This window comes from Wyeomyia smithii, chromosome 1 (genome assembly GCF_029784165.1).
Source record: "Wyeomyia smithii strain HCP4-BCI-WySm-NY-G18 chromosome 1, ASM2978416v1, whole genome shotgun sequence".
NCBI classification, from domain to species: domain Eukaryota; kingdom Metazoa; phylum Arthropoda; class Insecta; order Diptera; family Culicidae; genus Wyeomyia; species Wyeomyia smithii.
In genome coordinates, this window is record NC_073694.1 from 7293998 (window position 1) to 7320263 (window position 26266).

A 26266-nucleotide genomic window follows, 5' to 3' on the forward strand; every position below is an offset into this window, starting at 1 on the left:
TCAGCCAGTTGCAGACAGTCGATCGACGTTGGTAGAAGTGTTGCGCGTGTGGTGAGAGGCACACTCGCGTTCGGCTTTCCTCTGGTGCGCTTCTTTTGTGTGTGCATTTTTTACTCGCGAGTGCGTTTTTTTTTTCTGTTCAACGAAGCAAAGCGAACCTCTGAATAGGAAACGGTGTGAACAGCAGCAGACAAAAAAAAAACGGACGGATGCACGGTTTTCTAAATAATGTTTTGTGATAACCATTTTTCCTAGCTATCGTCGTTTTTGGGGAAACAATTTTCCTCCTCGGCGGGGGCAGTGTTTGTGTGAGTGATTGCGAGTAGTGCGGGCGAACGAAACGAAATTCTCGCAGGTTAAAGCAAAAATACAGTTCCACGGGTTTTTCGGGAACTTGAATCAAAGGGGCAACAAGCAAGTGGTCGGTCTGAGGCGGCGTCGTGAAAAAAATTCGGTGTTTCTAGCAGTTGTTGTTTTTTTACGGTGTGTGGAAGAGAAATTGTTTTTTTGGTGGCTATCTTGGAAGCAAAGGCTGCTTGGTTGAGTGCGCGATCAACAAGAAGACCGACAACCAGCAGGAGGAACCTGACGAAAGTTCAACGAGACAAAAGTCTTCTGCCGAGAAAGGCGAAGACCCGAGCAAAAGAGGAAAAGATTTCACGGGTCCAGCGAGAAGCTGGAAAATTGTGAATCCAATTTTGCTCGCTTCAGGAATGGTGCAATCAAAGTGCTGAATTTTGTTTTGCCGGTAAGAAGCTGGAATAACGTGTGGTTTTGATTTGTTCGACTATTTTTGTGCTGTTTTCGCTGAAATTTCTGCGTGTTTCCGGGCGAAAAATTTATATACATTCTTCAGCTGTTGTTCGTAGAGTTCAGTGGCTGAAGGAGTTGAAAATAATAGGAAAAAAAACGTTGGATGCCTCCAATGAGGAACCAGCGGCTGCTGCTGATCGTGCAGAGTGTGAAGAATAGGCAGACGGAGGCAAAATAGCAACAAAAACAAAGAAGAAAACGGCTTCCGACGATTACGTTTTATACACACACACACAAACACGTTTCCGAGTGCTGTTGTGTTTGTTGGCCGGCCAAGTTCCAGCCCGGTACATACCGATGCAAGAAGTTGGCTAACGCAAGACGGTGGAAAACGGACGGAAATTAAATACTATTACCGACCGACCGGCCGACTGACGGACGGTGAGAAGAGGTGGCACAGAAGAGTTATTCTCCCCACAGGAAATAACAATTTTATTGTTCTCAACTTGAACGTGGATCGGATTAATACGCAACCGAAAGTAGCACTAGCAGCAGCAGCCCCAGTGTGGAGCAGAAGGCGCATCAAATCGATTCCCTCCTGCTTGTCCAGCTGGTGGATCGAACAGAGAAATTCGGCTGGTAGGCGGTTTCCAAGCGGATTATCAAGGTATGAATGGATTCCCTGACACCTGGAGTCAGTCTCACTGTGACTGGTTAAAAGCGCCCATTAAATCGTGTACTTGATAAGATTTAACATTGTCTGTAATGATATTGGAAATATATGAATATTCAATGAAAAATTGAGCCTTGTCCCAACAGGTCAACTAATGCTTGCTTCCTTGACCCCACTAGACTAATTAAAAAAAAAAATCTGATGTCTTTAAGAAAAATGTGCTTTTGAAAGTTATAACTTTATGTATTTGTTTTTTTTTTTCCGTTCCCATTTCTGGAGTTAGTTTATGCAACTGTGAAAACGAGAACAATTACAATTGCATTAGAATTTTACTACAAACCCTTTTTAAATTTAGCTTCGGTATGGTAAAGAGATACTCATTGGATTGAGGATAGAATTCTAAAAGTCTTGGATGGGATTCGAACTGAAATTGGATAATAAATAATCAGATACTAAGATCTCAAATTATCTAAATCCCAATGTCTTAGAAATTAAAAATAAAAGATTCTCAAATTCTGGGCTCCTGATCACCTGAACTCCTAAAGTCTTGAAACCACAAATATTTTGAAATCCCAAATCCCTGAAATTATGTAACCGCACAATCTTGAAACCACAAATTCCTAAAACTAAAAAATCCAAGAGCCATGAAGTCTCAAATTCGTGAAACATTGAAACCTCATGTTCTTACATTTCTGAAATTCTTCGTTCCTTAAATCTTGAGTCCTAATCCTAAACTTCAATATTTCAAAATTCTGAGATCCCGAACTCTCCAAATCTTGCAATCATGAAATTCTGAACCCTCAAATTCTGAATCAAAAAAAAATCCCATCTTCTAAAAACCTGGAATCCTGATACATGAAATCTTAAACTCTGGAAACTTTACAGTGCTGAAACGCTGACCGGATTTCGCTGGTTTTATTTGGTTAGGATGTTGAATTGCATCGGAGTTAACATCAACTTTAGGTTGCATTGCGCTTAAAAGAGACTCGATTTTTATTCCAAATGAATAATTAGATTCGATTTAGATATTTTATAGAATATGGATTTAGATTTAATTTGATTCGAATCGAAACTGGGTTGTATTGGATTAAAGTTGAAATGGGTAGAATTTGGTATGAACATGAATTGGACTGTTGAATTGATTTTTGCTGAAGTTTTAACGGCTTTGAATAAAGTTTTGGATACTGGAATACCTTGGGCCCTTGGGTTTTAATGGAGCTTGAATTTGCTTAGTTTTATAATGAATCTGAATTGGGATTAAATCACGTTGCAACTTGATTGATCGCTGCCAATATTGCCTCTCTTAATTAGAACCGTCCTAGTCGCCATCTACTAGTAAAATGATTGGTTTGAGAAAGGACTGGTTCTTATGTTGAACAAAGAGTGCACTCCCGGTTAACTAGGTATATAATTCTTTTGGCCATGCTAGGGAAAGCGACCAATCAGAGATCGAAATGTGCGTTTCAGCTAGGCCCGACAAATTTCAACACAAAACAGTTAAAACTGCAGCCCCCCATAAAAGCTAGAAAACTAAGGAGCAATACAATCAATAATGCACCCTGAAGTAACTGGAAGCGCTTCAAAAGCTTACGAGAGCAAAAAAAAAAATATATCAAATTAAATTTAGAATGCATGAAAACTCGCAGATGTAGCTTCAAACATCTCTGAACACGTCCCTGAAGGCTAGAAAAAGTCAATAATGGAAATAAAATTTGATCAAAACTTGGACAAAAAAAAACAAATAAAAAATTTCTAAAACTTAAGGAAAAAATTTTCGAAAAAATGGTTGAAGCAAACTAGGTATTTCGAACTAAATGAAAATGTCTGAGAACGCTCCCTAAAGCCAGAAGAAGCAAGGAGAATTATCTTAAATTTGGTTCAAACTAATAAAAGGGTAGTTCAGACCAAAAAAGGAGCCCAGAAGAAAAATGGTTCAAAGTTATTGCCAATTCATCTAAAAGCGGTTCCATACACGTATGAGACTGATGCTACATTTAGCTCACAGTTTAGTTAAGAGTAGCTCAAATAGTTTCAACAAAATTCATGATAAATGGTTTTAAATCATCCTAAAAAAAGTTAACGGAACAAAAAAAGAAATATAATCTATTCGACCTGAAATTTTCAGGAGATTCTCAACCTCCATTCTAAGAAAACGAAGAGGTGATGAAGAAAATTATTTCAAATTTATATAAAATATAGCTGACATTGACGCTAAATCAGAATATCTGTTGAATTTTATTATAATAATGAATTTATTAGACAGATATTCTTTTTTCTTGACGTAGGACTACGTCTTTGTTTTCTATACTAGATTACATTTTGTGAAATTGAAAGTGAAACTGGATAATGTTGCGTCAGATTTCAAACGATTATAGCAAGTGAACGGCTTAATGCATCTTAGTCATTTATATGTCGGTGGATAACTAAAATGTGTGACAATTGTTTGATACAATGTTTAACATTGTTGCTTTACTGCTTAATGGTGAAAAAAGGAGAAAAGTTCCAAGGTCAAGCTTTCCCATACATTTTCCTTGCTTCCCGAGCACGGATAACAATACCATGGACGGAATAAATTCCACTGCCTACATATTTTGACTCAACAAAGTGTTTTGTTCCGTTTCTCTTTCTCGAAACTGCGTTGCCACGCCCTCATGGCAAAAATCTACGCTAAGCTCGATACAAAAGACTGCGTGTAGAAAATTCAGTCTAGTTCGTCACACAATAGCAAGTGGAGTATAGTTGATAGAGGTACGCGAAATTGATAAACGAGAGCTGCATACTAGTCAACTTCCAGGCACTGCGGAACATGTTACTTTTATTTTGCATACGGCAGCAACAGTTACCATCGTACGCTACAGGATATTTTGCTCGCAAAGCTACTGGAGGGCACAGCGGAGAGCAAATTTATTACGTGCGGTCAAGCAAAATATTCAATGCTACCGATGGTGCGATCATCAGCGTTCTGTAGCACACATTTCGAGCTGAAGAATATGGAATCGGTTCTTTCCAGAACTATAAATGCTTGAAGATAAGAGTTATGAGAATTTCGCAACTACCTACTACTAGTGTGAAATTTTCATGTATTCATGCATTGTTATTTTTACAATAACGACCATCAAATATAAACGGTAGTGTTGCCTATAAACAGTTTATCGCAACATATATATTTAGTCCTACGTCACCATTTCATACAACCCGTAGGGCTGTATACCTTGTAGTATTTAAGGAAAAATATCGTGTCCACGTGGACATTACAATTACTGATACTGAATTTTTTTAATACAAGAAACTTCGTATTTTGAAATGTTGAACCTTAGGACTACCCAGACTAAAAACTCTTCTATAAACCTTAGAAAATTTCATTCACCCATAGCTGGTTATATGTACTTTCCAATAACTTGCCTAAGGTGATGATAAAGTCGATAAAGAAGGTTGAGCCTGGTGGAATACAAGCACTATGGGTGCTTGAAATTTCCAAAAGCTCGAACCCATGACCACTCGCTTGTGAAAGCGGACTCTGTAGTCTTTTCAAGCCTGGCCACCGTTTTTATCCGTGTGTAATTTTTTTGTCCGCAGGTAAAAAATTACGAAAAGCTGGATATTTATTTATTTGTAAAGTCATTTGACACAGGTATGGTCTTAATGATAAAGTAAATCTAAGTTACAAACACAATTACACTAAACATCTTAAAATTGTTGTCGTCTACAAGAGAGTCGTCGTTTGAAGGTACCAACCGAAATCGCAAACAGCATCGAATTGTGCGGCCATAAATCGAATTGGATTAAACAGCCCATAGTTCACTCTACTTGGCTCGAGGTACAGGAAGTCTCTCTCAGGTGCGTAAAGGTTCATCTGTTGTAGTATTGCAGGGCAGTCAATTTGTCCGGAAAGGATTTTAACAACAAAAACGCCTTGAGCAGTAGCTCGTTGCTGCTCGAGCGTCTCTAGTCCCGGTAGCTTACATCGAGCTTCATACGAGGGTAAGTCTAACGGGTTATTCCAGGGTAGCATGCGAAGTGCGTATCGAGGAAATTTTTTCTGGACAGACTCGATTCTAGCGATCCAGTTAGCTTGTGATGGGCACCAGACTAGCGAACAGTAGAGCGATCGAAAGCAGTAAGGATCCAGAAACTCATTAGCTATCATGAAAATAAATCCCAGCTGACGATTAGCCTTCGAGATCATTTCATCGAAGTGTGGACGAAATGTGAGCGCACAATCATGTTTTACACCGAGATCACGATAGTGAGCTACCCGTTGCAATGTATGATTAAGTACGTTGTAATCAAATAAGACTGGATTCAACTTGCGGTGGAATGTTATTACGTTGCACTTCTGAACGCTTAGTGTTAACAGATTCTTCGTACACCATGCCTCGAATTAGTTGATCCAACGTTGTAGTTCCAGGCAGTCGGATAAGGCTTTGATTATCGCGAATGTTTTTACATCATCTGCGTAAAATAGGCGACACCCAGGTGGCAGTAAAGAGGAGACTTCGTTGATGAAAATAGTGAAAAGCGAGGACCTAAATTGCTTCCTTGTGGGACGCCGGAAAGATTCGTGAAACATTCTGACTCTTCCGAACCAATTTTCACGCAGAGATCTCGGTCCGTCAGGTATGATTTCATCCATTTGATGAGATCAGCAGGAACCCCAAGTTTCTCGATCCTACTCAGTAGTATTCCGTGGTCGATCGAAAGCAGCCTTCTGGTCTGTGTAAACAGTGTCTACTTGTTCCCCGTCACCCAGACGGCTCAAACAAAAAGAGACAAATTGAGTCAAATTCGTTGCTACAGATCTTTTGGGATAGAAGCTATGCTGATCCACGGAAATGTCTTGGGAGCTACAAGACGCTTCATGGACGATGATTTCAAACACCTTCGAATAAGCAAAAAGTGACGTGATTCCGCGATAGTTTTCGATGTTTCGTTTGTCTCCTTATTCGTGTACTGGAAACATTATCGATTTCTTTCACATAGTTGGAAATGTTTTCTGCTGAAGGGAAAGATGCAGTATAGTAACTAGAGGTCGAATAAGCGCAGCCATGCATTTTTTGAGAACGCAAGAGGGAATCCCGTCAGGTCCAGCAGAACACGAATATTTCAGTTTTTTATAGCTTTTTCAACTAGATGATCGGTCACGTGGAAGATATTCAACTGAAGGAGATCACGTGGAGTGTTTTCGTTAGCAGCGTTTATCTGTGCGTCTGAAGCAATGACCGAATTAAACGTATTTTTTTAAATGCGCAGCAAAAAGTTCGCATTTTTCGCGCGATGTGTTGGTCTCTTCGTCTTTTAAGAACATGCATACTGGTAAACCTTCCTTTTTTTTTCTTAGAAGTCACAAACGACCAGAACAGTTTCAGGTTTTTACGAAGGCTTGCTTGCTTGTGCAATGTATATCGTCGGTACAAGAAACGATTGTAGAAGCGGTATTTACTACTGGCCAAGCTGAACTTCCGTTTAGAGAGTGGGCAGCGTAGTCTACTGTAAGCACGTAAAGCAGAAGATCTGAGACATTTCAAACGTCGCAAATGTGCATAGCACCAAGGTGGCTTTCGAGGAAGTTGGGGGACAGGTACCGAGTCTGATATCAGTTGTTTCAAAATATGTGTGGAGTGATTGCTCAGCAGCTTCCCGAACGCAGCAAACCGGGAACGTACATTCATTGACCAAGACTGAGTCAAGTAGGCGAGAATTTCTGTTTGTAACATGATTGATCTGCACGAAGCCCTGCTCACTAAAACCATCCAGGAGCGATGCACAAGCAACAGATATACGAGACTTCAAGCTGTCAACTGTTGGTGGCGCATTCAACGGAAAGCTCCAAACTAAACCAGATCACATAGACTAAGGTTAGAGGTAGTTGCTTCTACTGAAAGTATGTGGTCACTGATGCAAATTTGGTCACCTCTGCGGTTGGGAGGCAGATTAATGACGCCAACACTCAGTGATTGGTGCGGTAGCTCCACTCTGATCCTAATCTGCTCGAACGTGTTACAGATCTTCTATGTCTAGAAGAGCAGCTCCAGTTTGAATCATATATAAGTTACTCTGCGTAACTAATGACTACCGTGCTGGATCGAAATCCGTACACCTAAGCACATGATAATCTTCGACGGTCAATATAAAATCAAGAAATCACATATTGCTATAAACTGACATGATTACTTATAGGTCTACTTATATTTTATCACTATTTTCAAGCAAAATGATTAACATCACTGAATAACATCACTCCGAAACTCGAAAAAATCATGTTTAAATATAAAATGTTTTGAATCGAAATCCGTACACAGTTTTTGTCTGAATCAAAACCCGTACACGGTCCTTACAAAAAAAAATTTATATGGGCATTTGTCCACGCGGGAGGGGGGGGGTTAATATTCGTTAAAAATCTGTCCACGTGGTATGTGGATGGCCCCTTAATTGGTTTAACTTTAAAAACACATGTCGCAAGTAATTGAAGATGGGCTGGTGGCGCACAGGCTTCTTCCGTTCTCTTGATTTTTGCCCAAATTTCCTTTTCTACCTGCCAAACCCTTGGAGAACTAGACTTTCTCTCACACAGAGTGAGTAATTATCCACATTTAGGCTTATTTCAGTCGCAGAGTTACTTTTCACTCTTTATCATCACGTGTTAGGGATAAACATTTGCTCTCTCAGTTTAAGAGGGAGTAGTTGTCTTTAGCTTCTCTTTTACTAAAAGAGAAGCTGGCCAAATATTAAAACATTTAAGTTCACATTGAAGCCACATCCCAACCGTTTTCGAATTTAATATTATAGGAAGATTCACAACTCACCATGGGTGCGTATTCTGCAGAAAGTTCGATTTTATACTGTTTTTGCCGCACCCCAGAGCGATGAGAACGGTAACGCAATGCTCAGTTGAGTGCCGAGCAATTTATTTCATTTCTCTTGCGTGCGCGGATGCTCTGTCAAATTAGGAGCGTTTTTTCGTCAGAGAAACTAATACTCTGCGCTCTCTCTACAGCAGATGGTGTGATGCACATTGAATGTAAGCTCGCAGTTGTTAAGAGGGAAGAAAACTCTTTCTCTTTAAGATGAAGATGAGCAAAACAAAGCCTGGTGGCGCACTCATACTCTCCGGCAGTGCTGATAAAAGTCATTTTCCCCAGCAAAATTTTTCGAAAATTACAGCCAATCATTTTCAATTTTCACTTCCAATGATCGCAGCACTCTTTCAGATACACTAGATTTTCGTCCTAGTAACGTGCTGTTATACTCAGATGAAATAGATCGCGCGCATCGTTCACGGTTACGGAATAAAATTTGACGACAAATCCAACCAAATGATCTTCACTCCAAAGCGATAAAGAAAAACAAACAGTCCACTCTACCAAAATGAACCTCACCGAAACACCTTTTCACTGACACTGACCGATGCCTTGACAATCTTCGTTAACTGATAAACTGATTTTGTTGTCTTGCTTTCATCGCATCATTATATTTCAATGAGGTGTTTTGACAGTTCACTTCCATGCAAAAAGCGGGAAGGGAGAACTATGAAAGGATTGTAAAAAAATAACGTTTATGGATGCATTTTTTCACTTTCACTCAAGAGTGTCAACAAATATCAACCCTGCTCCGGTAGCGGACATGGCCATCATGGCTGTAGTATTTATTCCTCGCTCTGCAGAAACTGCTCCTGCTACTTGCCGTGCACTTTTCGTTGGAACTAATGAAAATGAAATAAGTTTTAACACTACCTGCCACACAAATTCTAAATAATTAACTAGATACTCACGGTACTGAAACCAGTCTCATCCGGGTTCCATCTTTGATTCGGGTGAACTGAACACTTCCATAAATCTTCTGGCGGAGATGAAAAAAGCGATCAACACTGGATCGATTGAATCCCTTCAAGCGAGCAAGAGATGTTGGCTCTGGGGATCTATCTATCTCGGGAATTTTCCGGATTTCTCTTCAGAAACCCCACCAGCCAATCACGCCATGCGAGTTTTTTCTTCCGACAAAAGGGATGAATTATTTTATTTTATTTTTCCGCTAGTTGAAATGCTAAGCTTCGCAGTTCCTCTCGTGTAATCACAACTAATTCGTCTCAGTGCGCCTTGAACTGTCCTACAGATCAGACGTTTTTTCGGTTTCTTGTGGACTGGTCTTCGACTGCCTATAGGTTCAAAGTTTGTGTTTTGTCAGTGTGTCTTTTAAAGACTACCTGAAAGTTATTTCCCATCAGTCTTTCTCAAGACTACCTACTTTTGAATTTAACATTTGTTTTTACTTTTTTCGTATCACCTGAAATGGCTGGACGGAAAAAGAAGCCTCGCATCGCGGGGAGGAAAAGAGAGGCATCTCTTTCTGACACTTCGAGTGTCTGTAGTGACAATCCTTTTGATATTTTGCCTGAGCAAGAAGCTGGTGAAATGGAAGTTATTAATACTGAAACTATACAAAATATAAAATCTTTAAAAAAGGAGAAAGTTCCACCTATTGTGGTAACTATTTCTTCTGAATTTAATATATTCAAAAAGGAACTTTCAACGTTTGTTTCTGACGTTAAAGTTACCTATCAAATTGGCCGTAGAGGTGAATGCCGCTTATTAGCCGACTCAGTAAAGGGTCGTGATCGTCTTGTTCAGTATTTAACTGACGAGATGTACAAATTTTTTACATATGACACCAAGAACGCCAAGCCGTTCAAGGTTGTCTTGAAAGGTCTCACCAACGATCAAACCGTTGATGAGATCAAACTTACTTTAACAGAATTACTTGGCATAGCCCCTACCCAAGTAATTCTAATGAAACAAAAATCACGAGGCGAAAACAGTCAGAGAACTGGAATTTCCCTCGTTAATTATTTAATTCATTTTAACCGCAATGAGGTTAACAACTTAAAATTTTTTGAAAAAGCACATGCTTTGTATAATGTGCGTGTAAAGTGGGAAATTTATAGGAAGTATGGCGGAGGTGAAAAGCATATCACCCAATGCCGTACTTGCCAACGTTATGGCCATGGTTCCAAATTCTGTAACATGGACCAAAAATGTCTTAATTGTGGAGACTCCTCTCACAAAAAGGACACATGTCCTGTGAAAGAGAGTAAAAATTTTCGCTGTGCGAATTGTAACGGCAACCATATGTCAAATTTTTATCAATGCCCAGTCCGTTTAGCAATTGTTAAGGCAAGGCAAGGTAAACAAAATTCAATTTCTCAATTAAAACCAACTTCAAAACAAAATTCTCCAAGCGTACCAGTGACGCATAGTTTACCTACTCCTTTGCATACCCGTTTAACTTATGCACAGGTTACAGGTGGTTCGAACATTATACCGCCTAGTGTTGGTAGTTCGAAAATGACCGTTAATATGGGTAAGCAAAACACGCTAGAAAATAATTGTACACCTATTACTCCAGCTAATATTGCTGCCGAAAATATGTTTTCTAATGTCAACTGCCTGGGGCCTATTACGGCAGGTAAACCTCCTTTTTTGCAACAGGCAATGTTCGATCTTATGAACGCCATGTTGCAGGCAAAATCAATGTTTGAAGCCATTCAAATAGGCACAAATTTTACTATTAAAATTGTTTCTAATTTAAAATTTAGCAATGATTTTAAATAAAACAATTAAATTGGAATGCTTGCTCATTGAAGGCCAATGAGAATGAGCTTTTTAATTTTTTAACTGTAAATAATGTGCATATTGCAATTATTACTGAAACATTTTTGAAACCTAACATAAAATTAAAATATGATCCCAATTACGTGGTTCATAGATATGATAGGATTCAGGGTTCCGGCGGTGGAGTTGCAATTGTTATTCATCGCCGAATCGAACTGAACTTGGGATTTTATTTATTGCCGCAGCATATTTACCATTTCAATGCACACGCGAGCTCAAAAATTATTTTAAAGGTGATTTACAGAAACTCACCAGAAATCGTTCGAAATTTTTCATAATCGGCGATTTTAACGCTAAACATTGTTCATGGAATAATTCTCAAAGTAATTCCAATGGCAAAATTTTATTCAATGATTGTTCTTCAGGATACTATTCTATTTTGTCTCCGAATAGTCCTACATGCTTTTCTTCTGTAAGAAACCCTTCAACAATTGATTTGGTGCTAACAGATCAAAGTCATGTATGTAGTGATTTGATCACACATGCTGACTTTGATTCTGACCATCTTCCAATAACTTTTTCTTTATCACATGAATCAGTTTTAAACCCTATGAGCTCTGTTTTTAATTATAACAAGGCTAATTGGGAAAGATACAAAACTCATATTGAGAGAAATTTCAATAATGAGCTTGATTTGCAAAACGAAGTGAATATTGATTCAGCTTTGGAAGCATTAAAATGTGCAATTGTTGATGCCAGGAATTATTCTGTTCCAAAGGCTCAAGTGAAATTTGATTCATCAGTAATTGACGAAAATCTTCAACTTCTAATTCGTTTGAAAAATGTCCGCAGACGTCAATATCAACGTTCTCGTGACCCTGTTTTTAAAACTATTTATAAAGATTTACAGAAAAAGATTAAACATAGATTTACTCTTCTGAGAAATCAAAATTTTAAGACTAAAGTTGAAAAATTGAAACCAAGCTGTCGAAGATTCTTAAGAAACCTTCAAAGCCTATTCCAGTTCTAAAAGATGGTGAACGTTTTCTTGTATCCAATGAACAAAAGGCTCAAAGACTTGCTCAGCAGTTTGAGAGTGTTCATAACTCAAATTTGAATTTTGTGAGTCCAATTGAAAATGAAGTCACACGTCAATTTGATTTAATTTCTTCCCAGAATTTTTTACCTGCAGAAATAATTGAAACTAACTTGAATGAGATTAAATCAATTATTAAAAATTTCAAAAATATGAAAGCACCTGGTGACGATGGAATCTTTAATATACTAATCAGACATCTCCCTGAGAGCACAATGGAATTTTTAGTGAAAATTTTCAATTGCTGCTTCAAAATTGCATATTTTCCCAAATTATGGAAAAATGCAAAAATTACTCCCATTTTAAAACCGGATAAGAACCCAGCTGAAGTTTCAAGTTATCGACCAATCAGTTTGCTTTCTTCAATGAGTAAACTGTTTGAGAGAGTTATTCTTAACAGAATGATGTCACACATCAACGAAAATTCAATTTTTGCAAATGAACAGTTTGGATTTCGCCATGGGCATTCCACAACTCATCAATTGCTCAGAGTTACTAATATGATACGAGCTAACAAATCTGAAGGTTATTCCACTGGAGCTGCTCTTTTAGACATAGAAAAAGCATTCGACAGTGTTTGGCATAAAGGTTTGATTGCGAAATTGCAAACTTTTAATTTTCCAATTTTCCTAATCAAAATTTTAAAAAATTATCTTACTGATCGAACTCTGCAGGTTGTCTATCAGAATTCAAAATCTGATAGAATTCCTGTCAGAGCAGGTGTACCTCAAGGTTCAGTCTTGGGTCCAGTCCTGTACAACATATTCACTTCAGATCTTCCTGATTTGCCTCCAGGATGCACAAAGTCATTGTTCTGCGATGACACAAGCATTTCCGTAAAAGGAAAAAGTCTTCGTGTCATATGCAGTCGATTGCAGAAGAGTTTAGATATTTTTTCTTCCTACTTGCAAAAGTGGAAAATCTCTCCCAATGCTTCTAAAACTCAAATGATAATTTTTCCGCATAAGCCTAGGGCTTCTTTCCTCAAGCCAAACAATAATCACATTGTCAAGATGAATGGGGTTATTTTAAGTTGGTCCGACAAGGTTAAGTACTTGGGACTAATTTATGATGAAAAACTTATTTTCAAAGAGCACATTGAGAGTATACAAGCCAAGTGCATCAAATATACGAGATGTTTATATCCTCTCATTAACAGGAATTCTAAACATTGTTTAAAGAACAAACTTTTGATTTACAAACAAATTTTTAGACCAGCAATGCTTTATGCTGTACCGATCTGGTCAAGTTGCTGTTCAACAAGGAAGAAAACGCTCCAAAGGATTCAGAATAAAATTCTGAAAATGATTTTGAAGCGTCCTCCTTGGTTTGGTACACTCGAATTACATAGACTTACTGGTGTTGAACCATTAGAAGCTATGTCAAATAAAATTATTAACAATTTTCGACAAAAATCGTTGCAATCCTCAATTGCTACGATAAGCTCTCTTTATAGCCAATAAGTTAGCAATTAAGTTAGTTGTAAGTTTACTTCCCCTTTTCTGACAAGAAGGTTTAAATCCCTACGAATGATAAGTCCTAATTGCGAAAGCAAACAAATCCTAACAATTAAAATTACAAATTTCTTACAGTGTTGAGAAGTCACCATTTGTGATTGGACACACATACTCATTATTTACTAAAATTTATCATAAATACTTAAGCTACTAACAAATCCCCCCCTAAAAAAAAAAAAAAAAAAAAAAACAACTAATTCGTCTTCCTGAACAGTAATAAACACAGGAGAAATACTTCCGAGTGGTAAGAAAGTGATGATGTTCATTTTCAGAGCAGCACGTGGCATTTAAGCTGGTTTTTCTGAAGCAAAACACAACTAAACTAACACTGCGTATTGAACTGCGAACGTTTTGACAATTGTGATGCGCGTGTAACCTATGCAAGAATGTATTGCTGCACCCAAGGCTACTAGATCGGCAATTGTTTTTATCAGTATAAACGTTTTGTTTAGTAAAATGGTGCTTCTTATGGCGCATTTTGACCCGCCTCGAGTAGTTTGATATAAGTCGCTTAAATAATTCGAATATTAAATAGATCAGGTAATTTTGCGTTGGCTACTGAATACCAAGACTTTTTTTCATAAGATGAGTAATTTACAGGTACGTAAAAATGTTAACTGGTAACGCAATGTCTTACGTAAAGAATTGTAAAAAAAAATAAAAAAAATAGGCCGCAGAATAAAATTTCCAATTTTCGTAGGATTTATATACCATAGAATGTTTATATGATCCACACGTGTTAAAAATGAGAAATATAAGCGATTGGTACCTGAATTACTGTTAAAATATGCATTTTTTTCTCATTATTGCAGTAGGGCGTTTTGCCCCGACATTTATCCACAGTTCCCCTACATGTAACTATCATATGAATTTTCATTTTTATAATGCTTAAAACTGAAGAAAAACATCAAGGTGTACGGATTTCGATCCAGCACGGTAGTGTTAGGGTTGGATTTAGATTATATTAAGCATAAATCTAGATTGAATTTTAATTGGATTCAGTTCAGTGGAAAGGCATATTTCAATTCAGTATAGTTTTGGATTGAAATTCGACTCTAAATTTTGAATGAAAATTTGAATATGCACGGCATCACAATAAGGAATGTAAAACTACAAATTGCAAGTAAAAAATTCTTCCGTTGCTTTCTACAACAGAAAACCAGTTTCAGGAATTTAGTAACAGAAAATAAAATCTCGGATCATGATTCAAAGGACAATTGCGCAAAATTTCAATACAAGAAAAAGTAAGAGTACATATCTTCAGCTCACGACGAAGACGATGTCCCTCGCCCTGTCACTTATCGTCACCACGGATGGTTGTGGCCCCGATGGTACACTCGAGGCTGGCGCTGCTGCACACTTCCCCGAATCCGCGACAAGGACGAACAAGATCGGTCCCCGTCCTTCTGCTTGCTGCACACAATCCTAAAAACCGTCGAAACCTTTTTTGTCGTTCCATATTTAGCCACGTTTTGTGCACAACACAGTTGTCGTCCTCTCCTCCGTTCGCCTCCATCCATTTCGGTAGCAGTAGCGCGGTGCAGCATATGATAATTTTTATCTCCGCACTCAGGCGAGAAGCTGGCAGGCAGACAGGGCATTGTTTCTGCTTGTTTTTTTTTTCAGGCGGACAGCAAAAAGCAGCTACTGCTGTTTTGCTGTGAATCGCGAGTCTCTGACTCGCGCGCGGTGGACAGTTTCAGACCAACTTTGGGGTTAGTGCGTGCATCAAGATAAGCAATCGATTTTTTTTTCGCTCGCTTGCTCACTCCGTTCTTGGTGTTTTGGAAATCGTGGCTGACACAAAAAGTCGGCCAGATTCGGAAGTCCACCAACCGGTAGCAATGGCAACACACGGAATGTTGTGTAAGCTATCTCTGAAAAAACTGGGGGACACACCTCATGATCTAAGTGGAATCACGGTGCAAGACGACGAATTTGTAATTAATACCCAACCCTAAAGTTATTACAAAACATTCGCTTTTATCTCAAAGCGGCCCAGAAAACATCGTCAATAAAAATTTGTTAGAATGGCTGCCTGTTCTATCTAGAATCATTTACGAGTTTTATAGTTTTGACCCCCAATCGATTTGATATGTTATAATTACAGCCCAACTAGGTTTGGGGCCGAGAACCAACCGGCCAGGTAAGAGCAGCGCCGACAGTTTAAAGTCGACCGCGCGTAGCATGAGCCATGAAAAAAAAAACACTAACATAGATTTTATTTCTAACGGCTTACGACGTAAACAAAGGCCACTCGAAGCCGCCTTAGCGACGAAGCAAAGAAAGCGACCCAAAGAAGATCCCAAGAAATGACGCTAAAAACTTCTTTGTACCCTCACCTCCTGCGGGAGTGGAGAAGAGGGGACGAAACCTGATACTATTACGACGGCGAGGACCAGTTCCCTCGGTGTCGGCCCCGAAGGTTTACATTTTATTTTAGAAGCCCCGTTGGCTCCGCGGATCGGTGAAGCGTGTTCGCTCGCACAACGGCAGGCTGGGAAATTGAATATTCTACCAGTCAGTCTGCTGGCTTGAGTTCTGGTTCGTCAACAGGAGCGAACCCGTACGAGGAAGAAAGAGAGGATAGAGTTGTCAAAGTCGTAAAATGAAGGTAATACGTCAAAAGCTGGCAAAACGGCTCAGATTCGCTGCCAAGCGGCGGTTGGACGGTCACCGAAAAAAGTAGGTTATGACCAGCCGGGCGAAAGGCGGCTACTTTAGGGTTGAAAACCACAAATCAAAAATTGTCACCCCTGTCCTGGAAGCAAACCCTGCACAGGAAAGGTATAACTTTACGACAATCGAAATCACGCTGCTGTTGATGGCCAACCAATCAACCGGATTATTTGCCGGGGAAGGAGCGTAAAAGTGAAACGACCCTTCGGGTCGGCAGAATGGTACCTAATTTAAAAGTCTGATGATCGATTGTGAATGCCCTCCACGGATCGGTGCCTGCACTGGTCAGGATTCTTCCATGAGCTGTTTCATGGCTGTTTCGTCTTCAGGCGACCTCCTTTTTTGGTTCGCCCGACCGACAGGGAGCGCAAGGCGAAGAAAAAAAAAAGATATCAGAACTGAAACCCCTTATCGATCACATCTGCCTGAGCTGAGCAGTCAGTGTCTTGCTGCCAAGTTCAAAACTTCACACACTGAACGGCTACTGAATTCTACTTTAAATCGAAGTAGTAAAAGATCGATCCGATAGAAAAGGGCCTTTTGCGAAGCAAAAGCAAAGCGGTGACACAAATAAAAGCGAACTATTCATTCCATTTAAAGAAAATCCTAATTGAAAAGCGAATGCCATATACCGACGACGCACAACACACAACGAACGCTGTGGTCCCAAAAAAGGGAACATCACAGATGATGACGGGGGACCGGCCGGCCGGTCGGTAGCTCAGTCGCAAGATTTCGGTCAAACCCTCCCGGAATGGCAGCTCGTCGATGCGCGGACTACTTACCGAAGGAGAATGTGGCGGAGATTTTGTCGCACGTTCCGACAAGGTCCGACCGATCGACCGACAAAAGCTTCTTCTCTTGACTGCACCCGCTTCCCTGGTCTGAAGCCCGGTTTTTTTACTACAGCAGGCTAATTGGAGTTTGCGATGGGTTGAAAAAAAAAGGAAGCCGTAACTACGACGTGATGTCCGTTGGAATGGGAGTCGGTTGAAAGTATAATTGGAAGTTTGTTGGATGATGATCTTTTTGATGGAGTCTTTTCTCTGTTTTATAATTTTGACTGTGTCAAATAACATGCTTAGCTTGGTAGTAATCATTTATTACAAAAGTTCACATCAATGGACAACGTAATTCGAATTCCCTAACAAAAAAAAATCCTAATGAAAAGCAAGTGAATTGATATCCAAAATCCACACTAGATCTACTTCACATCTATTGGCAAATTAACCTCAAATCTAGTCCGAAATTCAATTTGAACTCAGTTTCGTACTGAATTACTTAGTTAATATTAAATGTAATTCAGATCCAGTCTAAATCGAATTGTAGAAAATATAAACCAACTTAAAACCGATAAAATCCATCGAAATCCAACTCGATTCGAGGCTTACTGGAATCTCCTTCAAATGTCACTCAACTCTGAACCAAATCCGAGCCAAATCCTCTTCAAACCGAATTTCAAATCGAATGTGTTTTAACAAAGCTTTCTCAGCTATGATTATAGTATCCAATCCGATTCTTTTGCAAATCTAATACAAATCCAAATCGAAGACAATTCATCGTATGGAAGTAAAATTTAAATCCAACCATTTCCATAAAATTTGGTAATTGCTCGCCGGGCTCATCGCTTCAATTTAAGTATCACAGGAAAATGTTGGTTGCTTGGGTCAACAAAATTCACATATGCACTGTTAAAACGCTATTATGTTTCACATTTTTCCAATTCGAGCTCTAGGGCAAATGCACAGTAGGGTGTCCCAAAAAAATCGATGTTGAAAAAGTCAAGGTGCTCAGCCCTAAAATGAAAGATAATTTTATTTATAGCATTTTTGTAGAACATTTCGACTTTTTAAAAAATTGTTTTCAGGTTGCCCAAACGTGATTTATGAAAAAATGACTTTTTTCAGCTACAAACCCACTCTTTCGCACTTTTTTCAATTCTGTTCGATTCCTAAATTTTTCCATATATTTCTTTTATTTTTGTGGGGTTGTTTTTGAGTTTTTTGCATGGTTCAGTTCAGCATTGCATTCAGTTTTTCGACTCCCAGAGCCCATTCAACATCACAAAAAAAATAATTTTTCTAATAATTTTTAGATAAAACCCTACAAAACACAAACAAACAAAAAAAAAATTTTGATCAAGAACTGAAATTTTCATTGCAAAGCGGGATTTACCACGAAAGTTTACATGCAAAAAGATCCTTGATATCTTGTCAGGGATCTGAGTGTCGGCATTTTTATATGTTATGGAAAACTATGCATTTTAACAAATATGTTAAAAAAATGTTTTATTTTGGGAGATAAAAAATTACAATGTTCAGAAAACAAATGCATTTTTAGATGGCTGATAACTTAGTAGAAGATTTAAAAATTCGGAAAAATTTGCGAAAAAAGTTAAAACGGAAATTGTGATTTTTAGTGCCTTCTATTTGAAAACTAGAGATAGAAAGATGATGTCTTCGGTTTGTTGAACAAATAAAAATCTTTTCTTCATTCGGTACAAAGTTATAAAGTATATTATATGGAACTTACCTAAAATTAAATTTTTTGTACTTAACTTTTGTTAGTGCCATGTTACACGAAAATATTGTAAGGGCATACAAAACACACATTTTTGCCAAAGACCATACATCTCCAGGACTTTTCCTTACAAAATTATATCATATTGTAGCTTATTTTTTCGACAACTTCAAGAGTCTATAGGTTGAACAGAGGCAAATACTTATTCTTGAAGTTGAGCTGAAGTACTATAAACTCTTGTAGGTTCCATTTGTCTCAATCCACCCATATTAGAGTACGAGTAACATATGTTACAGTAGGTTTTCATATATTAAAAATACTAACTTTTTTGTGTTAAGAGAAAGAAGGATGGTTTATTCGGCAAAGTTTTAAAACGTTCAAAAATATGAAACTTTGCTGAACAAACGAAACTCCTATCATCATTTAGTACAGAGTTACAGAGTATTGTATATAAAAGTTACTTGAAAGTTAGTTTCTTGTACTTAACTTTTGTTAGTCACATTTTACAAGAAAACGTTGTATTTGGGCATACAAAACACACATTTTTGTCGAAGACCACATATCTCCAGGAGTTTTACTTACAAAGTTATATCATATTTGATCCCAAATTGAGCTCAGAAAGCCAAAAACGCCTTCTAAAGGCATAAAAAGAAAATGATCCCAAATTGAGCTCAGAATCGCCTAAAAGTGCTTCTAAAGGCCAAAAATGAAAATGATCCCAAATTGAGCTCAGAATCGCCAAAAACGCCTTCTTAAGGCCAGAAAAGAAAATAATCCCAAATTGAGCCCAGAATCGCCAAAAACGCCTTCTAAAGGCCAGAAAAGGCCAAAAAAGAAAATGATCCCAAATTGAGCTCACAATCGCCAGAAAAGTAATTGATCCCAAATCAAGCTCAGAATCGCCGAAAACGCCTTTTAAAGGCCAGAAAAGGCCAAAAAAGAAAATGATCCTAAATTGAGCTCAGAATCGCCAAAAACGTCTTCTAAAGGCCAGAAAAGAAAATAATCCCAAATTGAGCCCAGAATCGCCAAAAACGCCTTATAAAGGCCAAAAAAGAAAATGATCCCAAATTGAGCTCACAATCGCCAAAAAAGTAATTGATCCCAAATTAAGCTCAGAATCGCCGAAAACGCCTTCTAAACGCCAGAAAAGGTCAAAACAGAAAATGATCCTAAATTGCGCTCAGAAAGCCAAAAACGCCTTCTAAAGGCAAAAAAAGAAAATGATCCCAAATTGAGCTCAGAATCGCCTAAAAGTGCTTCTGAAGGCCAGAAAAGAAAATGATCCCAAATTTAGCTCAGAATCGTCAAAAACGCCTTCTAAAGGCCAGAAAAGGCCAAAAAAGAAAATGATCCCAAATTGAGCTAAGAATTGTCAAAAGCGCCTTCTAAAGGCCAGAAAAGGCCAAAAAGAAAATGATCCCAAATTGAGTTAAGAATCGCCTAAAAGTGCTTCTAAAGGCCAGAAAAGAAAATGATCCCAAATTGAGCTCAGAATCGTCAAAAACGCCTTCTAAAGGCAAAAAAAGAAAATGATCCCAAATTGAGCTCAGAATCGCCTAAAAGTGCTTCTAAAGGCCAGAAAAGAAAATGATTCCAAATTGAGCTCAGAATCGTCAAAAACGAAGAAAATGATCCCAAATTGAGCTCAGAATCGTCAAAAACGCCTTTCAAAGGCCAAAAAAGAAAATGATCCTAAATTGATCTCAGAATCGCCAAAAACGCCTTCTAAAGGCCAGAAAAGGCCAAAAAAGAAAATGATCCCAAATTGAGCTCACAATCGCCAAAAAAGTAATTGATCCCAAATTAAGCTCAGAATCGTCGAAAACGCCTTCTAAACGCCAGAAAAGGCCAAAACAGAAAATGATCCCAAATTAAGCTCAGAATCGCCAAAAACGCCTTCTAAAGGCCAGAAAAGAAAATAATCCCGAATTGAGCCCAGAATCGCCAAAAACGCCTTCTCAAGGCCAGAAAAGGCCGAAAAAGAAAATGATCCCAAATTCAGCTCACAATCGCCAAAAAAGTAATTGATCCCAAATCAAGCTCAAAATCGCCGAAAACGCCTTCTTAACGCCAGAAAAGGCCTGCACAGAAAATGATCCTAAATTGAGCCCAGAATCGCCGAAAACGCCTTCTAAACGCCAGAAAATGCCAAAAAGGAAAATGATCCCAAATTGAGCTCAGAATCGTCAAAAACGCCTTCTAAAGGCCAAAAAAGAAAATGATCCTAAATTGAGCTCAGAATCGCCAAAACCGCCTTCTAAAGGCCAAAAAAGAAAATGATCCCAAATTGAGCTCAGAATCGTCAAAAACGCCTTATATAGGCCAGAAAAGGCCAAAAAAGAAAATGATCCCAATTGAGCTCAGAATTGTCAAAAACGCCTTCTAAAGGCCAGAAAAGGCCAAAAAGAAAATGATCCCAAATTGAGTTAAGAATCGCCTAAAAGTGCTTCTAAAGGCCAGAAAAGAAAATGATCCCAAATTGAGCTCAGAATCGCCAAAAACGCCTTCTAAAGGCAAAAAAAGAAAATGATCCCAAATTGAGCTCAGAATCGCCTAAAAGTGCTTCTAAAGGCCAGAAAATGATTCCAAATTGAGCTCAGAATCGTCAAAAACGAAGAAAATGATCCCAAATTGAGCTCAGAATCGTCAAAAACGCCTTTTAAAGGCCAAAAAAGAAAATGATCCCAAATTGATCTCAGAATCGCCAAAAACGCCTTTTAAAGGCCAGAAAAGGCCAAAAAAGAAAATGATCCTAAATTGAGCTCAGAATCGCCAAAAACGCCTTCTAAAGGCCAGAAAAGAAAATGATCCCAAATTGAGCCCAGAATCGCCAAAAACGCCTTATAAAGGCCAGAAAAGGCCAAAAAAGAAAATGATCCCAAATTGAGCTCACAATCGCCAAAAAAGTAATTGATCCCAAATTAAGCTCAGAATCGTCGAAAACGCCTTCTAAACGCCAGAAAAGGCCAAAACAGAAAATGATCCCAAATTAAGCTCAGAATCGCCAAAAACGCCTTCTAAAGGCCAGAAAAGAAAATAATCCCGAATTGAGCCCAGAATCGCCAAAACGCCTTCTAAAGGCCAGAAAAGGCCGAAAAAGATCCCAAATTGAGCTCACAATCGCCAAAAAAGTAATTGATCCCAAATCAAGCTCAAAATCGCCGAAAACGCCTTCTTAACGCCAGAAAAGGCCTACACAGAAAATGATCCTAAATTGAGCCCAGAATCGCCGAAAACGCCTTCTAAACGCCAGAAAAGGCCAAAAAGGAAAATGATCCCAAATTGAGCTCAGAATCGTCAAAAACGCCTTCTAAAGGCCAAAAAAGAAAATGATCCCAAATTGAGCTCAGAATCGCCTAAAAGGGCTTCTAAAGGCCAGAAAAGGCCAAAAAAGAAAATGATCCTAAATTGAGCCCAGAATCGCCAAAAACGCCTTCTAAAGGCAAAAAAAGAAAATGATCCCAAATTGAGCTCAGAATCGTCAAAAACGCCTTCTATAGGCCAGAAAAGGCCAAAAAAGAAAATGATCCCCAATTGAGCTCAGAATTGTCAAAAACGCCTTCTAAAGGCCAAAAAGAAAATGATCCCAAATTGAGTTAAGAATCGCCTAAAAGTGCTTCTAAAGGCCAGAAAAGAAAATGATCCCAAATTGAGCTCAGAATCGTCAAAAACGCCTTTTAAAGGCCAAAAAAGAAAATGATCCCAAATTGAGCTCAGAATCGCCAAAAACGCCTTCTAAAGGCCAAAAAAGAAAATGATCCCAAATTGAGCTCAGAATCGTCAAAAACGCCTTCTAAAGGCCAGAAAAGGCCAAAAAGAAAATGATCCAAAATTTAGTTAAGAATCGCCTAAAAGTGCTTCTAAAGGCCAGAAAAGGCCAAAAAAGAAAATGATCCTAAATTGAGCTCAGAATCGCCAAAATCGCCTTCTAAAGGCCAGAAAAGGCTAAAAAAGAAAATGCTCCTAAATTGAGCTCAGAATCGCCAAAAACGCCTTTTAAAGGCAAAAAAAGAAAATGATCCCAAATTGAGCTCAGAATCGTCAAAAACGCCTTTTAAAGGCCAGAAAAGGCTAAAAAAGAAAATGATCCCATATTGAGCTCAGAATCGCCAAAAACGCCTTCTAAAGGCCAGAAAAGGCCAAAGAAGAAAATGATCCCAAATTGAGCTCACAATCGCCAAAAAAGTAATTGATCCCAAATTAAGGTCAGAATCGCCGAAAACGCCTTCTAAACGCCAGAAAAGGCCAAAAAGGAAAATGATCCCAAATTGAGCTCAGAATCGTCAAAAACGCCTTTTAAAGGCCAAAAAAGAAAATGATCCCAAATTGAGCTCAGAATCGCCTAAAAGTGCTTCTAAAGGCCAAAAAAGAAAATGATCCCAAATTGAGCTCAGAATCGCCAAAAACGCCTTCTACAGGCCAAAAAAGAAAATGATCCCAAATTGAGCTCAGAATTGTCAAAAACGCCTTCTAAAGGCCAGAAAAGGCCAAAAAGAAAATGATCCTAAATTGAGTTAAGAATCGCCTAAAAGTGTTTCTAAAGGCCAGAAAAGGCCAAAAAAGAAAATGATCCTTAATTGAGCTCAGAATCGCCAAAAACGCCTTCTAAAGGCCAAAAAAGAAAATGATCCCAAATTGAGCTCAGAATTGTCAAAAAGGCCAAAAAAGAAAATGATCCTAAATTGAGCTCAGAATCGCCAAAAACGCCTTCTAAAGGCCAGAAAAGAAAATAATCCCAAATTGAGCCCAAAATCGCCAAAAACGCCTTCTAAAGGCCAAAAAAGAAAATGATCCCAAATTGAGCTCACAATCGCCAAAAAAGTAATTGATCCCAAATTAAGGTCAGAATCGCCGAAAACGCCTTCTAAACGCCAGAAAAGGCCAAAAAGGAAAATGATCCCAAATTGAGCTCAGAATCGTCAAAAACGCCTTTTAAAGGCCAAAAAAGAAAATGATCCCAAATTGAGCTCAGAATCGCCTAAAAGTGCTTCTAAAGGCCAAAAAAGAAAATGGTCCCAAATTGAGCTCAGAATCGCCAAAAACGCCTTCTACAGGCCAAAAAAGAAAATGATCCCAAATTGAGCTCAGAATTGTCAAAAACGCCTTCTAAAGGCCAAAAAGAAAATGATCCTAAATTGAGTTAAGAATCGCCTAAAAGTGTTTCTAAAGGCCAGAAAAGGCCAAAAAAGAAAATGATCCTTAATTGAGCTCAGAATCGCCAAAAATGCCTTCTAAAGGCCAAAAAAGAAAATGATCCCAAATTGAGCTCAGAATAGTCAAAAAGGCCAGAAAAGGCCAAAAAAGAAAATGATCCCAAATAGAGCTCAGAATTGTCAAAAACGCCTTCTAAAGGCGAAAATGAAAATGATCCCAAATTGAGTTAAGAATCGCCTAAAAGTGCTTCTAAAGGCCAGAAAAGGCCAAAAAAGAAAATGCTCCTAAATTGAGCTCAGAATCGCCAAAAACGCCTTCTAAAGGCAAAAAAAGAAAATGATCCCAAATTGAGCTCAGAATCGTCAAAAACGCCTTTTAAAGGCCAAAAAAGAAAATGATCCCAAACTGAGCTCAGAATCGCCAAAATCGCCTTCTAAAGGCCAGAAAAGGCTAAAAAAGAAAATGATCCTAAATTGAGCTCAGAATCGCCAAAAAATTATCACGTGGAGTTAATTTTCAAAGTGTGATTTTTGCTCATAGTATCTTCGGGGAAGCCTCCAAGATAAATTTAAGCGATATCATTTCTCATCACGTGGTTTAATTTGCAACAGCAGCATACTGCAGCAGTATTGCTAGTAAAATTCAATGGTGAGCCGTTCGTCAGCTATTCAATCAGTCTGGGGTGAATATCTTTTTTCACAAGCAAGGTAGCGCCTTGCGGTCTTCAGAAGAGTTTTTCCCAGGAAAATCTCCTATAAATATCATGTATTGATATATTTTTAGGAGCCAACTGGACATCTCTATAGGAAAAGGTTTGAAAAAGTGGTTTTTCCCATATAAAATCGTATGGAAACTTTAAAAATCGGGCGTTTCACCGATCGATCTGAAAAGTTACACAGTTGTTATGGGACCCATAAGGAACACGAAAAGTGCATGGGAGCTAAAATTTATTTTTTGTCTCACCCTAATGAGTAATTCGAAGAGACCAAAAACATGAATGACAATCATTAGAAAACAGGGTGGAGCAAGGTCAGCTACAAGAGAATTACTCTAGAATCATTTGAGGATAATTTTGGAATCATTTCTCAACATTTTGAAGAATTTAAATCGATGCTATTGAACTCACAAAGTGTCACTTTAATCTGAGAGTTGTGATTGATATTTTGGAAAATCTCAAAAATGTCAAAAGAGAAAGTGAAAGGTATCACGTAGGTGTCCAGAATGAAGGTTAAAGTGAGAATATATTAAAAAGAGTAACCTATGTTCTTGATGTAAATCAGGTAATAAATATCAAAAAAGGAAAACATGTTTAAAAAAATTAAAATTGATAGATTATCTAAATTTTTTCAGTGTTTAAAAAGTTTTTTTTTTAAAGCGATTTCCAAACTCGAAGTTTTACTGAAATCAGTAATGTTACTTTCAACGGCCAGATAAATCGGCTCGAAATCCCCCCTTCTGCTTTCTTTCCACTTTTCACTATACATTGTTGCGCTAGCAACTTGCAAATTCATTGTTAATTTCACGCTGCACGACTGGACTAATCATTCGCTTCGATTATCGTCTCGGCCACGGACGGTGTGGCCGGCAAATGGACTTTGGTCGATTTGCTGCCAACATCCGAAGCAGCAGCACCAGCACCAACCAATGTAAACAGCCTTCCGCCTTCTTCCTGGTTCCACCGATCGACTGGAGCACGATATATCACTATTAGCCAGGGCCCCGCGCGCGTCCAATCTAATAACGAACTCAATTTCAAATCAATCGTGACTGCGGAGCAGACTTTCCTACCCCAACCCCTCCTTAGAGAATCCCGTCGACCGTATTGACTAGTGAGTGACTAAACCATAACTACCAGACGATTAGTGGTAGCACTTTTCCACGTCTCACATTTCACTCACATTGGCTGGTTGAACTAATCAACAACAATGTGCGCGCGTCCACCGGCTTCCACTACTCAACAACACTGTGCGCAATTTCACTAACAATCTAGCTAGAGACGTTGATAGGGGAGTACGGGGGAATGAGGTTGACAAGAAATTACGACCCGCAAGAGTCGCCCTCCCTCGGGTTGGGTTGCTGTTGGACGATTTCGTCCCAGCAGCAATCGCCCACTTTCTTTCTCTCTCGCTAGCGAGAAAACTGATCGCAAAGTGATTAGACTTACTGATTTCGATTTGACGGAAGCTGACTGACTGAGTAACCGACTGTTGGCCAGCCTAGTAGTGTATTGATCACCATGATGATGTTGATGATGATTTGGTTTCGC

General features: G+C 38.6%; 1 protein-coding gene across 5 annotated transcripts in view; it reads left to right on the forward strand.

Moving 5' to 3' along the window:
- LOC129718254 (uncharacterized) overlaps positions 1–26266 on the forward strand; it is a 405435-nt gene continuing 379169 nt past the window's right edge. For 2 of the 5 annotated variants that reach the window (XM_055668843.1, XM_055668845.1), the window contains exon 1: positions 1–1420. The gene's annotated coding sequence lies outside the window, so the exon portion shown is untranslated. The remainder of the gene's footprint in view (positions 1421–26266) is intronic. The other 3 variants (XM_055668840.1, XM_055668839.1, XM_055668842.1) reach the window with 3 other exon arrangements.